The sequence below is a fragment of the Cebus imitator genome, unplaced genomic scaffold, assembly GCF_001604975.1.
Source record: "Cebus imitator isolate Cc_AM_T3 unplaced genomic scaffold, Cebus_imitator-1.0 Scaffold169, whole genome shotgun sequence".
In the NCBI taxonomy this organism is placed as follows: domain Eukaryota; kingdom Metazoa; phylum Chordata; class Mammalia; order Primates; family Cebidae; genus Cebus; species Cebus imitator.
The window spans coordinates 1,033,023-1,046,069 of NW_016107484.1; the positions used below are offsets into that span (position 1 = coordinate 1,033,023).

Genomic DNA, 13,047 nt, shown 5'->3' on the forward strand with positions numbered 1-13,047 from the left:
TTAACATTGTTTATCTGGGACAAGGGTCACAAACTTAAATGCTCACAAGGGTCGGGAAATAGGATATCTGTAAGGCTAAAAGGAACTTTTCTATCATTTATTTTCCTCCTTTTAATAAAGTCATGATCATGGAGAAATCTTTCTTTTTTGGGAACACTGTAGGCATAAACTGCAGTTGACTTGGTCTCAATGGCAGGCAGCAGGGAGTAGTGGAGACTGTGGCCAACCACAGAGTGTTTGCTGAAAGGGCAGCCATCACTCAACTTCGGGTGATTCTTGCCATTTGGGAATGTGAGGCTAGTGTGATGAGATCTGATGTATTTGAAAAACTGGAGGAAATCTGGATTTAAGGTTGGAATTCAGCTATTAGCTATTCTGGGGATGTGAGTTTAATCTAGATTGAACCTGGTTTAGAAGTGAGTCTTGGCCTAAGAGATAAATGTGGTGTGCTGTTTGTCACAGATCAGCTCTGGCACGAGAAATATTGTTTTTTTTTTTCTTTTCTTCTTTGAGACAGGATCTCTTTCTGTTACCCAGACTGGAGTACAGTGGTACAATCTCAGCTCATTGCAATCTCCACATCCCAGGCTCAAACTACCCTCCTGCCTCAGTCTCCCAAGTAGCTGGGACTACAGGCATGCACTGCCATGCTTGGCTAATTTTTGTCTTTTTTGTAGAGACAGGGTTTCGCCATGTTGCTCAGGTTGGTCTTGAACTCCCGGGCTCTAGCAGCTCACCCGCCACGGTCCCGCAAAGTGCTGGGATTACAGGTGTGAGCTACTGAGCCCAGCCAAGGTAGATTTTTTTTTTTTTAGGTGTTCTTATGCTTTGTCTACCTTCTTGCCTCCACTCTGTTGAAAGTCGAAGGACAGTAATCTTCTGAATACCAAATCTAAGAGTGTCTGCCTGGTAAACCCCAGAGGTATGCATGTGCCTAGGAGACAGTTACTCTGAGTTATGAGGAGCTAGGGTGATGATTTTAAATATTCTTGTCCTAGGAATGGAGGGCATATTCTCCACTTTGTGGAATTCTTGGACTATGGCTTACATTCCATTTTAAACTCTCACTCTGGCTGGGCGCGGTGGCTCACACCTGTAATCCTAGCGCTTTGGGAGGCCAAGGTGGGCAGATCTCCTGGGGTCAGGAATTTGAGACCAGCCTGACCAACATGGAGAAACCTCATCTCTACTAAAAATACAAAATTAGTCGAGCTGGTGGTGCATACCTGTAATCCCAGCTGCTTGGGAGGCTGAGGCAGGAGAATCGCTTGAACCTGGGAGGTGGGGGTTACAGTGAGCTGAGATTGTGAGATTGCACTCCAGCCTGGGTGACAAGAGCAAAACTCCATCTCAAAAAAATAAATAAATAAAAATAAACTATTACCCCTCAGCATCACCACTATATTTGACTAGGATAATGCTGTTTGCATAGGGTAATTTTGGGATGAGGGAAGGAACAATATTTTGAGCTCTAAGCAGTTGATTTGGCTGGAGTTGAAACAGAATTACAGCATGAACTTAGATGGAGGAGGCCTCTGTCTTGGCTCTTCCTTAGTTTCTGACCTGCACGTTTTATATTATGTTACATATCTCTGGCTTTGCTTCCCCAGTGTGTGTGTTGTGTGTGATGTGTGTTGGTGTGTGTGGTATGTTGGTGTGTGGGTGTGTGTTGGGGTGTGTGTGTTGGCATGTGGGGTGTGGTGGGTGTTGGTGTGTGTGGAGGGTTTGTGTTGGTGTGTGTGGTGTGTGTGTTGGTGTAGGTGGCATGTGTGTTGGTGTGTGGTGTGTTAGTACATGTGTTGGTGTGTGGAGTCTGTGCATGTTTGTGGCTTGTGTGTTGGTGTGTGTGGTATGTGTGTTTGCAGTGTGTATGATGTGTGTGTTGGTGTGTGTACTATCTGTTGGTGTGTGGTGTGTGTGTTGGTGTGGGGTGGGTGTGTTTGTGGTATCTATGTATATGGTGTGTGTTGCTGTGTGTGTGGTATGTTGGTATGTGTGTGTGTCAGGTATGTGTGTGGTGTGTGTGCAGTGTGCAGTGTTGGTGTGTGTGGTGTGTGTGCAGTATTTGTGGGGTGTGTGTTGGTGGTGTGTGTGCAGTGTTGGTGTGTTTTGAGTGTGTCTGGTGTATTTGTGGTATTTGTGGTGTGTGTGTTGGTATGCGTGTAGGGTACATGGGGTGTGTGTGTGTTGTGTGTTGGTGTGTGTGGTATGTGTTTGTGGTATCTGTGTGTGGTGTGTATATTGTTGTATGTGATATGGTTAGCATGTTTGTGCGGGGTGTGTGTTAGTGTGTTGTGTGTGTGGTGTTTGTGTTGGTTTGCTAGTGTGTGTGGTGTGTTTGCAGTGTCTATGGTGTGGTGGTGTATGTGTGGTGTGTTGGTGTGTGTGTTTGCAGTGTATGGTGTGTGTGCAGTGTTTGTGTGTTGGTGTGTGTGGTGTGTTGGTGGTATTTATGGTGTGTGTGTTGGTACATATGTGGGGTGTGTGAGATGTGTGTGGTGTGTTTGCAGTGTGTGTGATGTGTGGTGGGTGTGGTGTGTGTGTTGGTGTATGTGTGCTTGTGGTGTGTGGTGTATATGTTGGTGTATGTGGTGTGTTGGTATGTGTGTGGGGGGTGTGGGTGTGTGTTTGCAGTGTCTGGTGTGGTGTGTGATGTGTGTGGTGGCATGTGGTGTGTTGGTGTAGTATTGGTGTGTGTGGGGTGAGTGTGTGTGTGTGTATGCAGTGTCGATGTGTGGTGTGTGTAGTGTGTTGGTATGTGTGTGGGGTGCATGGGTGTGTGTTTGTGGTGTTTGTGTGGTGTGTTGGTCCGTGTGTTGGTATGTGTATGGAGTGTTTGTGGGTGTGTGTATGTTTGCGGTGTCTGTGTGTTGTGTGTGGTGTGTGGTGTGTTGGTATGTGTGTGGAGTGTGTGTGTGTGTATGCAGTGTCGGTGTGTGGTGTGTGGTGTGTTGGTATGTGTGTGGAGTGTGTGTGTGTGTATGCAGTGTCGATGTGTGGTGTGTGTAGTGTGTTGGTATGTTTGTGGGTGTGTGTTTGTAATATCTGTGTGGTATGGTGTTGATGTGTCATGTGTGTGGTCTGTTGGTGTGTGTGGGTGTGTGTTTACAGTGTCTGTGTGTGGTGTGTGTAGTGTGTTGGTATGTGTGTGGGCTGTGGGTGTGTGTTTGCGGTATCTGTGGTGTGTGGGTGTGTTGTGTGTGGTGTGTTGGTATGTGTGTGGAATGTGTGTGTATGTTTATGGTGTCTGTGTGTGTGGAATGGTGTTGGTGTGTGTGGTGTGTTGGTGTGTGTGTGGTGTGTTGGTGTGTGTATGGGTGTGTATGTTTGTGGGGTCTGGTGTGGTGTGGTGTTGTGTGTCTTGTGTGTGTTTTGTTGTGTGTGTGGAGTGTGTGGGTGTATGTATGTGTGCGGTGCACACTCACATACATACGTAGTGCTTGTGCAGCCGCTTTGCCACAGGTTCCTTAGGATTCCTGGCTGTGGCTTTTGGATCTGATTTAGAAAGGTGTTGGCAAGTAGCTTTATGGTTCTTAAGTGCCTTAGCAGAGGCCTCTAAACCAGATTCAAGGAGCATTTGTATTTATCCCAATGCAGTGCTTCCTCTGCGGAGATGTGTTTGCTGAAAAGTTGGGGAATTCTTTGAAGCTTAGGACCTTACTTTTTGGAATTTGTCCACATCTTTCAGGCCTCCTTCCAGATTTCAGGCCTCCTCCCCTTCCAGATTTTACTCATTGTTATTTCTCTATGTTCATAGTATAGATTTTTTTTTTTTACATTTTAAAATTAAAATTAACCTTTTCTTTTCAAGTTGCATTTTAATTATCACAGAAAAATCAGAAATATAGGTAAAGCTAAAAGAAAAAATAAAAACTACAGCATCCAGAGATAACCTGTCAATTCTCTAGTGTTTATCCTTATAGACTTTATTTTTTATTTTTATTTTTTGCATGGTAAGTGTATGTATTTTTTTCCTTATTTTTATTTTAGTTTTGGGATGGAATCTTGCTCTGTCACCAGGCTGGAGTGCAGTGGCACGATCTTGGCAGACTGCAACTTCTACCTCCTGGGTTCAAGGGATTCTCCTGCCTCAGCCTCCCAAGTAGCTGGCACTACAGGCACACGCCACAACGGATTTTTCCATGTAATAGAGTATGAACATCCTTCCAAGTCACAAAATATTCATTTGCAATTTTTTATTTTATCATTTTAAAGACAGGGTTTCACCATGTTGGTCAGGCCGGTCTTGAACTCCCGACCTCAGGTGATCCGCCTGCCTTGGCCTCCAAAGTGCTTGGATTACAGGCGTGAGCCACCACGCCGGGCCTGCAATTTTTTATTTCTTAAAGACAGGTCTCACTCTGTTGCCTAGGCTGAGCTGCAGATGTGTGATTGTAGCTCATTGCAGCCTTGAACTCCTGGGCTCCAGCAATCCTCCAGCCTCAGCCTCCCGAGGAGCTGGGACCACAGATGCACACCACCACACCCGGCTTCTGCAGTGTTTCTTAGTGGCTGCATAGTATTTCTTTGTGTGGATGTACTATCGTTTATTTACTCTCTCTCTCTGTTGATCACTGAGAATATTTCCGTGGTGTTTTTGGTAACCCCTCTTGTGCTTCTGGGCCCCTGTTCCATTCATCTCTGTTTTCATACCCCCAGTTGGCTACTTTGTCTGAAAATATCTGTGCGTCCTCTTTCTTCCTGACGGTAGCCTTTACCCTGGGAAGCTTTCAGGACTCTAAAACGGCAGCAATTCCTGTCACCACATTAGGCACCCCTCCTTGTCCCACTGTCACACCCTCCTGGGACAGGCATTCCTGGTGGAATGGTGATCAGCAAGTACACAGCTGACCTCTTTATTCTGGGTCCAGGGCTGAAAGCTCTTGCGCTTTCACATGTGTCCAGCAGCCTGCAGCGGGGCAAGGGTAGAATGTACGGTCAGCAACGTGCCCACAGGACTGATGTCCCAGCTTGCGTGCCTTGTGGCGCGCTCCGCTGACAGACCCCTGAGGCTGTGACGGTAGTGTCCCTGCAGTGATTGCTGCCTTTGGCTGTTTATTCTGCCTGAGGTAGGAAGAGCAAGACTGCGTGAAAGTTGTGAGTCCTCCCAGCTGGCGTGAGCTCTCACGTGGTACTGGAACGCTGCGGATACGTGTCCCTGCGAGTTACAAAACTGGGGAATGACTCGGTACGTGGAAGGAAGAGCTGACTAAACACTCTGAAAAATGATTTAAGTATTTCTTGTCAGATCGAGTCCAGAGGTGCTGCTCGCTGGCTTGGCAGCTTTGCTTCTCAGCTGCTCGCTTATGTGCTTCCATGGGTCTATCTGTCCTAACACTTACACTGTCAGCGGAGTGCTCGGCAGAGGGGCTGTGGGTTGAAGGCATGAAGACTTTGGTTATGTTTTGTTTTTGTTTTTTGTTTTTGATGGAGTTCTGCTTTTGTTGCCCAGGCTGGAGTGCAATGGTGCAATCTCAGCCTGCTACAATCTCTGCCTCCCGAGTTCAAGAAATTCTCCTGCCTGTCTCCTGAGTAGCTGGGATTATAGGCATCCGCCACCATGCCCACTAACTTTTGTATTTTTAGTAGAGATGGGGTTTCACCATATTGACCAGGCTGGTCTCAAACTCCAGACCTCAAATGATCTGCCCACCTCAGCCTCCCAAAGTGCTAGGATTACAGGTGTGAGCCACTGTACCTGGCCTTTTTTTTTTTTTTTTTTTTTTTTTTTTTTTTTTGAGACAAGGTCTCACTTGGTTGCCCAGGCTAGAGTGCAGTGGTGTGATCACAGCTCACTGCAGCCTTGGACCCCTGGGCTTAAGCGGTCCTCTTGCCCTGGCCTTTCTACAGGTGTGAGCCACTGCACCTAGCCTCAATTTTAAAACATAACCAGGGCCAGGTTCGGTGGCTTATGCCTGTAATCTCAACACTTTGGGAGGCTGGTGTGGGAGGATCACTTGAGCCCAGGAGTTCAGATCATCCTGGGCAACATAGCAAGACCCTGTTTCTACATAAACCAAAAGATTAGCCAGGCATGGTGGCTTATATCTGTAGTCCCAGCTACTCAGAAGGCTGAGGCAGGAGGATCTCTTGAGCCCAGAAGTTGGAGGCTGCCGAACTATGATCACTGCACTCCCGCCTGGGTGACAGAGTGAGACCCTGTCTCTAAAAAAAAACCACAACAATAAAATAAATTAAAATTGTTTAGGCCCAGCTGTGTGAAGACCGGTGTCCCCTGCCCTGCCCGCCGTCCCCCTGCTGTGTTCTTGCTGAGAACTCCTTACTGAGGGCTCCATTTCCTGGCCCAGTAGAAGGCCTACTCCCAGCTCCCTAATCTCCCACGCTGGTCCCTTATCTGTTGGCCTAGACTCTCTTTCCCTTTAGTTTTGGAATCTGCCGTTTTTTTCCCTCCATGAGAAACCTTGGCAGAAGGCCTTGTCCATGGGAAATCAAAGAACCCAGTTAGCAGCTCAGCTCTGGCCTGTCCTTGGCCTTGGCCTTGGCTTTGCACAGTACTGTGAGCCAGCAGGTAGGCAAGCTCACCTGTGCTATGCACGGCCTTCTCCAGATCCTTCTCAGAGCAGCCTACCAGAGGCTGTATTTGCAGAGGAGCTGGCAGGGCCTATGTGGAGCCAGCTGCACTGCACCTGATAAGTTTGTTTGCTTATCTTTGTTTGTGTGCTTGTTGCTGGCTCCTTGGAGCTACGGGCGTGTTTGTGTGGTATTGGAGATGGCTGACCCTGATTGGTAAAGTAGGGATAAAGCAAGCAGGGCAGGGTGTGGTGTGAGAAATTCTGTCATCTGGTCTGCCGGTGCCCCCATTTCTTCCCCGAAGAGAGATTTTCCTTCTGTTCTCTGTCCTAGAGGGCCCTGGAACAGCCACTTTTAGGTTCTTGGAAAGATGGGGAGCAGCCACCCCCGCTAAGCAGCTCAGATTGAGGTTGGGGTGTGCTGCCCTCCCAGACAACTGGAAGATTGACACAGCAGCGCTGTGTTTCAGCGCTTTGTTTTTTGTTGGCTGGGATCACTGGAAATATATCAGTGAGACGTAAATGTGTCCTGGGAGCTTGAGCTGCCCAGTAGGTGACCCATGGCTGCAGAACAACCAGCTTCAGTGATGTGTTGTCTTGGAAGGGCAGCTGGCCTGCCTTCTGTCAGGTCACATGGGTTGGCTGATACTGGTTTATGTGTAATTTTTTTTCCTCCTTTTTAACATGGTGCCTCAAAGTCATGGGGACTTAAAAGTAGAAATTAGGAGGGAAGGGCAGGTTTTTCAACCGGCTCCTGGGCTATGCTTGACAAAGGCATCATTGTTTTGAATAAAGTGCCAGTTGGTGTGGTGTGCACCACTTTGATGCTCTGAAACTGGCTTCTTTTCTTCCACCTCTGCTGCTGATCCTTGGGCTGGGCTGGGAGGAGGACCACTGTTTCCAGAGGAGAAACCGCCTCTGTTTGTGTCTCTGCTTAGCAGGAGCAATGGGAACAGCTCTTAGGACAGTGAGTTAACTACTGCAGAGCACCCGGGCGTGGCAGCTCATGCCTGTAATCCCAGCACTTTGGGAGGCCAAGGCGGGAAGATCACTTGAGCCCAGGAATATAAGACCAGCCTGGACAACAAAGCAATACCCTCTACAAAAATTATTTTTAAAATTAGCCAGGGATGGTGGCCTGTGCCTGTGGCCCCAGCTACTTGGGAGGATGGCTTTAGTTGGGGAGTTTGAGGCTGCAGTGAACCATGATTGTGCCACTGCACTTCAGCCAGCCTGGGCAACAGAGCAAGGCCCTGTCTCAAAAAAACAAAAACAAACAAACACAAAAACCAAGCTATTACAGAGCAGACTGCGGTCTCTAGGTCTGTTGGGCATCCTGGACCCCAGCTGTTGCAGCCAGCCTTGCCTCTTGGTAATGCGCTAGGGGCATTGTGCTTCCAGGCATTACACTGTATGCTGGTGGCCTCAGCCTCACTTAGCCCTTGCTTGTTCGAGACATGAGACCACCTGCTCTGGCCAAGCTCCCCACCTGCTGTCCCTGCAGCTCCGGTTGATCTCCCCAACACCTTTTTGGTCCGGTGTCTGTCCTGTGTGTATATGTTGCTTCAGGCACAAATAACCAGCAAGAGAGAACAGTTCCTCTGCTGAACTCCCTCAGACTGAGGAGCAGAGCCTTGGGGTTTTGGCTTTCTGGTGCCAACTTAGGTTGCATTGTCCTACCTCTGCCCTTCCTTGCTTTCCTATTTGTGTGGCTTTATGAGGAATATTCCTCATGTCCAGATATCTTTGTGGAAATCCCAGCCCTGAAGGAGCTTAGGGCATTAGAAGAACTCCGTGGAGGGTGGGAGGATGGAGCTGCTCACATGGAGAGGTGTTTGTAATGAGAAGATGGAGACTCATTTCCTCCCCAAGTCAGGAACTTCGTTTCTCTGCATTTGAATTAGTAACTCTCCAAGTGTGGTGTGGTTATACCCCCACATTTGAAGAGCCTAAAAGGAGGAAATGCAGAGTGCAAAAAACATGTCAGGTCCCTTGCCCCAGACAGCCAAATTCAAGTGTTTTTTTCTCAAAGCTAGGGCTGCAGTGCAGGAGCAGTGTAGACCTGGTGGACAGAGGAGCTAGATGGCTGGGTGGTGAGATGAAATGACCTTATCCATAGGGTTTGTCTTATTCAGAGACAGACTTGGGAAGCACCTCCGTGGTACCATTTGAGGAGCACAGAAGAATCTGTGAATGGATCTAAAATGACTTCTTTAGGTCAGTCCTTTGAGTTTTATGGGATTAGAGTTGGCTTGCTATTAAAATGTGTTTGCAAAAATACCTAATTTGTCTTCCCCTCTCTTATTTTTTCTTTTTTTTTTGTTGCCCAGTCTGGAGTGCGGTGGTGCAATCTTGGTTCACTGCAAACTCCACCTCCCGGGTTCAAGCGATTCTCCTGCCTCAGCCTCCTGAGTAGCTGGGACTACAGGCGCCCGCCACCATGCCCAGCTAATTTTTGTACTTTTAGTAGAGACGGGGTTTCACCATATTGGCCAGGCTGGTCGCAAACTCCTGACCTTGTGATCCACCCGCCTCAGCCTCCCAAAGTGCTGGGATTACAGGTGTGAGCCACAGCGCCCAGCCTGTCTTCCCCTCTCTTAAGGAATAGAGAGCTTCCTTTGATATTAACCAGTTTTCTACATCACTGTTGTTTATTTTGTTAATCATCTCTTTTATAAAAATTAATCATTTTTGGCCGGGCATAGTGGCTCACACCTGTAATCGCAGCACTTTGGGAGGCCCAGGTGGGCAGATTAAGAGGTCAGGAGTTTGAGATCATCCTGGCCAGTGTGGTGAAACCCCATCTTTACTAAAAATGCAAAAAAATTAGCCGGGTGTGGTGGCGCGTGCCTGTAGTCCCAGCTACTCAGGAGGCTGAGGCAAAAGAATCGCTTGAACCTGGGAGGTGGAGGTTGCAGTGAGCCGAGATTGCACCACTACAGTATACTTCAGCCTGGGCGACAGAGCGAGACTCTGTCTTAACAACAACAAAAATTAACCATTTTTAATGGGAAGTAGAAATCTCTCTCAAATACATGCTCATTTTGGCTGCTTTCTTGAACATATTAAACACAATATAACTTTTGATTATTTAGAAACATTTTGAATATTATTTATTACATTATTGTGTAATCTATTTAATATTTATTTAATTTTATTAATTACATTATTGTGTAACAATCTCCATTGTTAAGGTATATTGAATTCTCTGCTCAGCAGTACTATATTCTCTCATGAGTCAGGTTTTCAAATTGAATGATCGTCTCCTCTAGGCTGTTGGCTGCCACTTGCTCAGCAGTGAGTTTCCCTTTTTGTCTGGTGTCTCCCATTTTCTGTTGGTTTGCATATGTTGTTAAATTGAGTGTAAAATCAGGGTAATTAACTTAGTGAGGGTTTAGAGACTCTCCTCTGAGTCAAGTGCACAGACCTTTGTTATCTATCTTGAATTACTTTTACTTCTGGATAACTAAATTAAGCTCCAGATAATTGTGAGATAATGGTATATGTACAGACTCCTTTTACAGAATACTCCAAAGCCATTATTAACCAGTAACATCAGTGAATGTTGTTCACCAGATTAACTTGTATATGTAATAGAAATTATCTGCTGGCCGGGCACGGTGGCTCACGCCTGTAATCCCAGCACTTTGGGAGGCCGAGGCGGGTGGATCACGAGGTCAGAGATCGAGACCATCCCGGTCAACATGGTGAAACCCCGTCTCTACTAAAAATACAAAAAATTAGCTGGGCATGGTAGCACGTGCCTGTAATCCCAGCTACTCAGGAGGCTGAGGCAGGAGAATTGCCTGAACCGAGGAGGCAGAGGTTGTGGTGAGCCGAGATCGTGCCATTGCACTCCAGCCTGGGTAACAAGAGCAAAACTCCGTCTCAAAAAAAAAAAAGAAAAGAAATTATCTGCAAATCATGTGAAAGGGCAAAGATCCTAAACTCTTCAAAAAATTACAGTATATTCTCATTTTTGAAATGTGGCAGATAAGTAAACTCAATCAACAGGGTAGACTGTGTCCCAGGCTAACTGAATTTTGCTTTTTGCCAATTATGAGATGTACATTCACTTCTTCCCCTTTGCCAAGAGGAAATAGTTTTGTGGAGGTTCTTTTTCTTCCCCCTCCCTCATTGTATAGAGGTGCATACTCATGGTCAAATATGGGATTCAGACATTTCAGAAAGATAGGAAGAAAAGAACCTTGGAAAGGTGCTCTTGGAGTTACACCCTGTTGTTTTGTCACTTTGCTTTTTTTTTTTCTTTTTTCTGTGCCCATGTAGTTAAAAATAGACCTGCAGCATCATTTTCAGTAGTCTTTTGAAGAGCAAAAGTTTATTTTGAAAAAGTCTAATATATCTGTCTTTTTTTTCTTTTCACGCCTTTTGTATTAGATTTAAGAAATCTTTGCCAAGTTCTCTAAGGTTTTTCTCCTATATTCTCTTCAAGAAGTTTTATAGTTTCAGCTCTTACATTTAGAATGTGAATGATTTTAATTTAATTTTTGTGTATGGTGTGAGGTAAGGGTTGTGATTCAGCTAAATAGTCCTTTGATGAATATCCTTGTTAATAGCTCTTCTCATTACACTTCTTAAATTATTTCCTTAAGATACATTCTTAAAAGTGAAACTACAGCATCAAAGTAGGTATCTACACTGAAGTCTGATGTATATTGCAAGGGTAGTTTTCAAAAGTTCTGTTAATTAGAAAAGACAACCCCTAGAATGGGAGAACATATTGACAAAGTATGTATTTAATAAATGTTGTATATTTTGAATATATAAAGAATTCTACAAATTAAAAATAACTCAATTTAAAAAAATGGACAAAAGACTTGAGTAGACATTTTCCCAAAGAAGATATACAAATGGCTAATAAACATGTGAAAAGATGTTTAATACCAATAATTGTTAGGGAAATGCAAGTCAAAACCACAGTAAGAGGCTACTTCACAGCATTAGTATGTGGAACGTGTTGTTGAGCATGGAGATCGGATCCCTCTGCGTGCTGGTGGGAACATACAATGATGCAGCTGCTGTGGAAAACAGTCTGGCAGCTCCCCAACACATTAAACATGGAGTTACCATGTGACCCAGCAATTCCCTTCCTAAGGATCTCCCCAAGAAAATATAGTCCCTATAAAAACTTGTACAAAGATGTTCACAGAAGTGTTACTCATAACAGCCAAAAGTTGGAAATAATCTAAATGTCCACCAGCTGATGAATGGATTAAACAATGTGATACATGCATACAATAGAATATTCAGCAGCAAACAAGACTGGAATGCTGACAAGTGCCACATGGATGACCCTTGAAAACATGATGCCGAGTGAAAGAAGTCAGTCCCAAACGGCTACATATTATATGATTCCAGTTATATGAAATACCAAATGTCCAGAATTTGTGTTCATATAGAGACAGAGTGGATTGACAGTTGTTTAGGGTTGAAGTGGAATAACTAAAGAGGGTGGCCATTTCTTTTAAATGCGCTAAAATTGTGATGGCAGTTGCATAGCTCTCTGAATATATGAAACATGATTGAATTGTACACTTTATTTTTTGAGTCAGGGTCTCACTCTGTCGCCCTGGCCGGAGTTCAGTGGCGTGATCACGGCTCTCTGTAGCCTTGACCTCCCAGGCTCAAGCCATCCTCCTGCCTTGGCCTCCCAAGTAGCAGGGACTACAGGTGGATGCCGCCATACCTGGCTAATTTTGTATTTTTTTGTAGAGATGGGTTTTTGCCCTGTTGCCCAGGCTGGTCTCTAACTTCTGGGCTCAAGCAGTCCTCCCGCCTTGGTCTCCCAAAGTGCTGAGATTACAAGTGTAAGCTACCATGCCTGGCCGAATTGTATACTTCAAATGAGTGAACTGTATGGTATGTGAACTATATTCCAATAAAGCTGTTACAAAAAGCAAGTTGTAGCAGTTAATAGTCCCACTAGCGTTATTTAAGAAAGTCCAACTCCTTATATTGTTCCTGATCCTGAATATCATTACTATAATTTAAAAACTTCAATCAGCTCTATTAAGGTATAATATGTAAACAATAAAATTCACCCTTACAAGTGGACTTATCTATAGTTTTGGCAAGTTTATGCATGTGTGACCACTACAATCAAGATATAGAACATTTCCGTGACCCCAGAAGGTTCCCCTGCCCCCTTGCCAGGCATCTTCCTCTTCGCCATCTGCGTGCTATCACTATGAATTAGATTAGTCTTTCCGTGTGTTTTATATAAATGGAATCAGACAGTTTGTATCTTTGTGTCTCTCTTCCTCTGCTCGGTGTGTTGCTATCTGCACCTGTAGTTAATATTCTATCCTATGGATATAGCAGTGTGTTTTCTCCATTCATCTGTCGATAGATGTATTTGGTTTATCTTCAGTTTTCTTGTTTTCAGCTTTACCATAGTTACCCTTTTTTTTTTTTTTTTTTTTTTTTTTTTTTTTTTTTTTTTTTTTTTTTTTTTTTTTTTTATGGGGGGACAGTGTCTTACTCTATTGCCCAGGCC

General features: G+C 45.1%; 1 protein-coding gene across 2 annotated transcripts in view; it reads left to right on the forward strand.

Annotated features, from left to right (window-relative positions):
• The window catches only part of LOC108315151 (MLX interacting protein), a 65,809-nt gene that overhangs the window by 13,631 nt on the left and 39,131 nt on the right, over positions 1-13,047 (forward strand). The window lies entirely within an intron of this gene.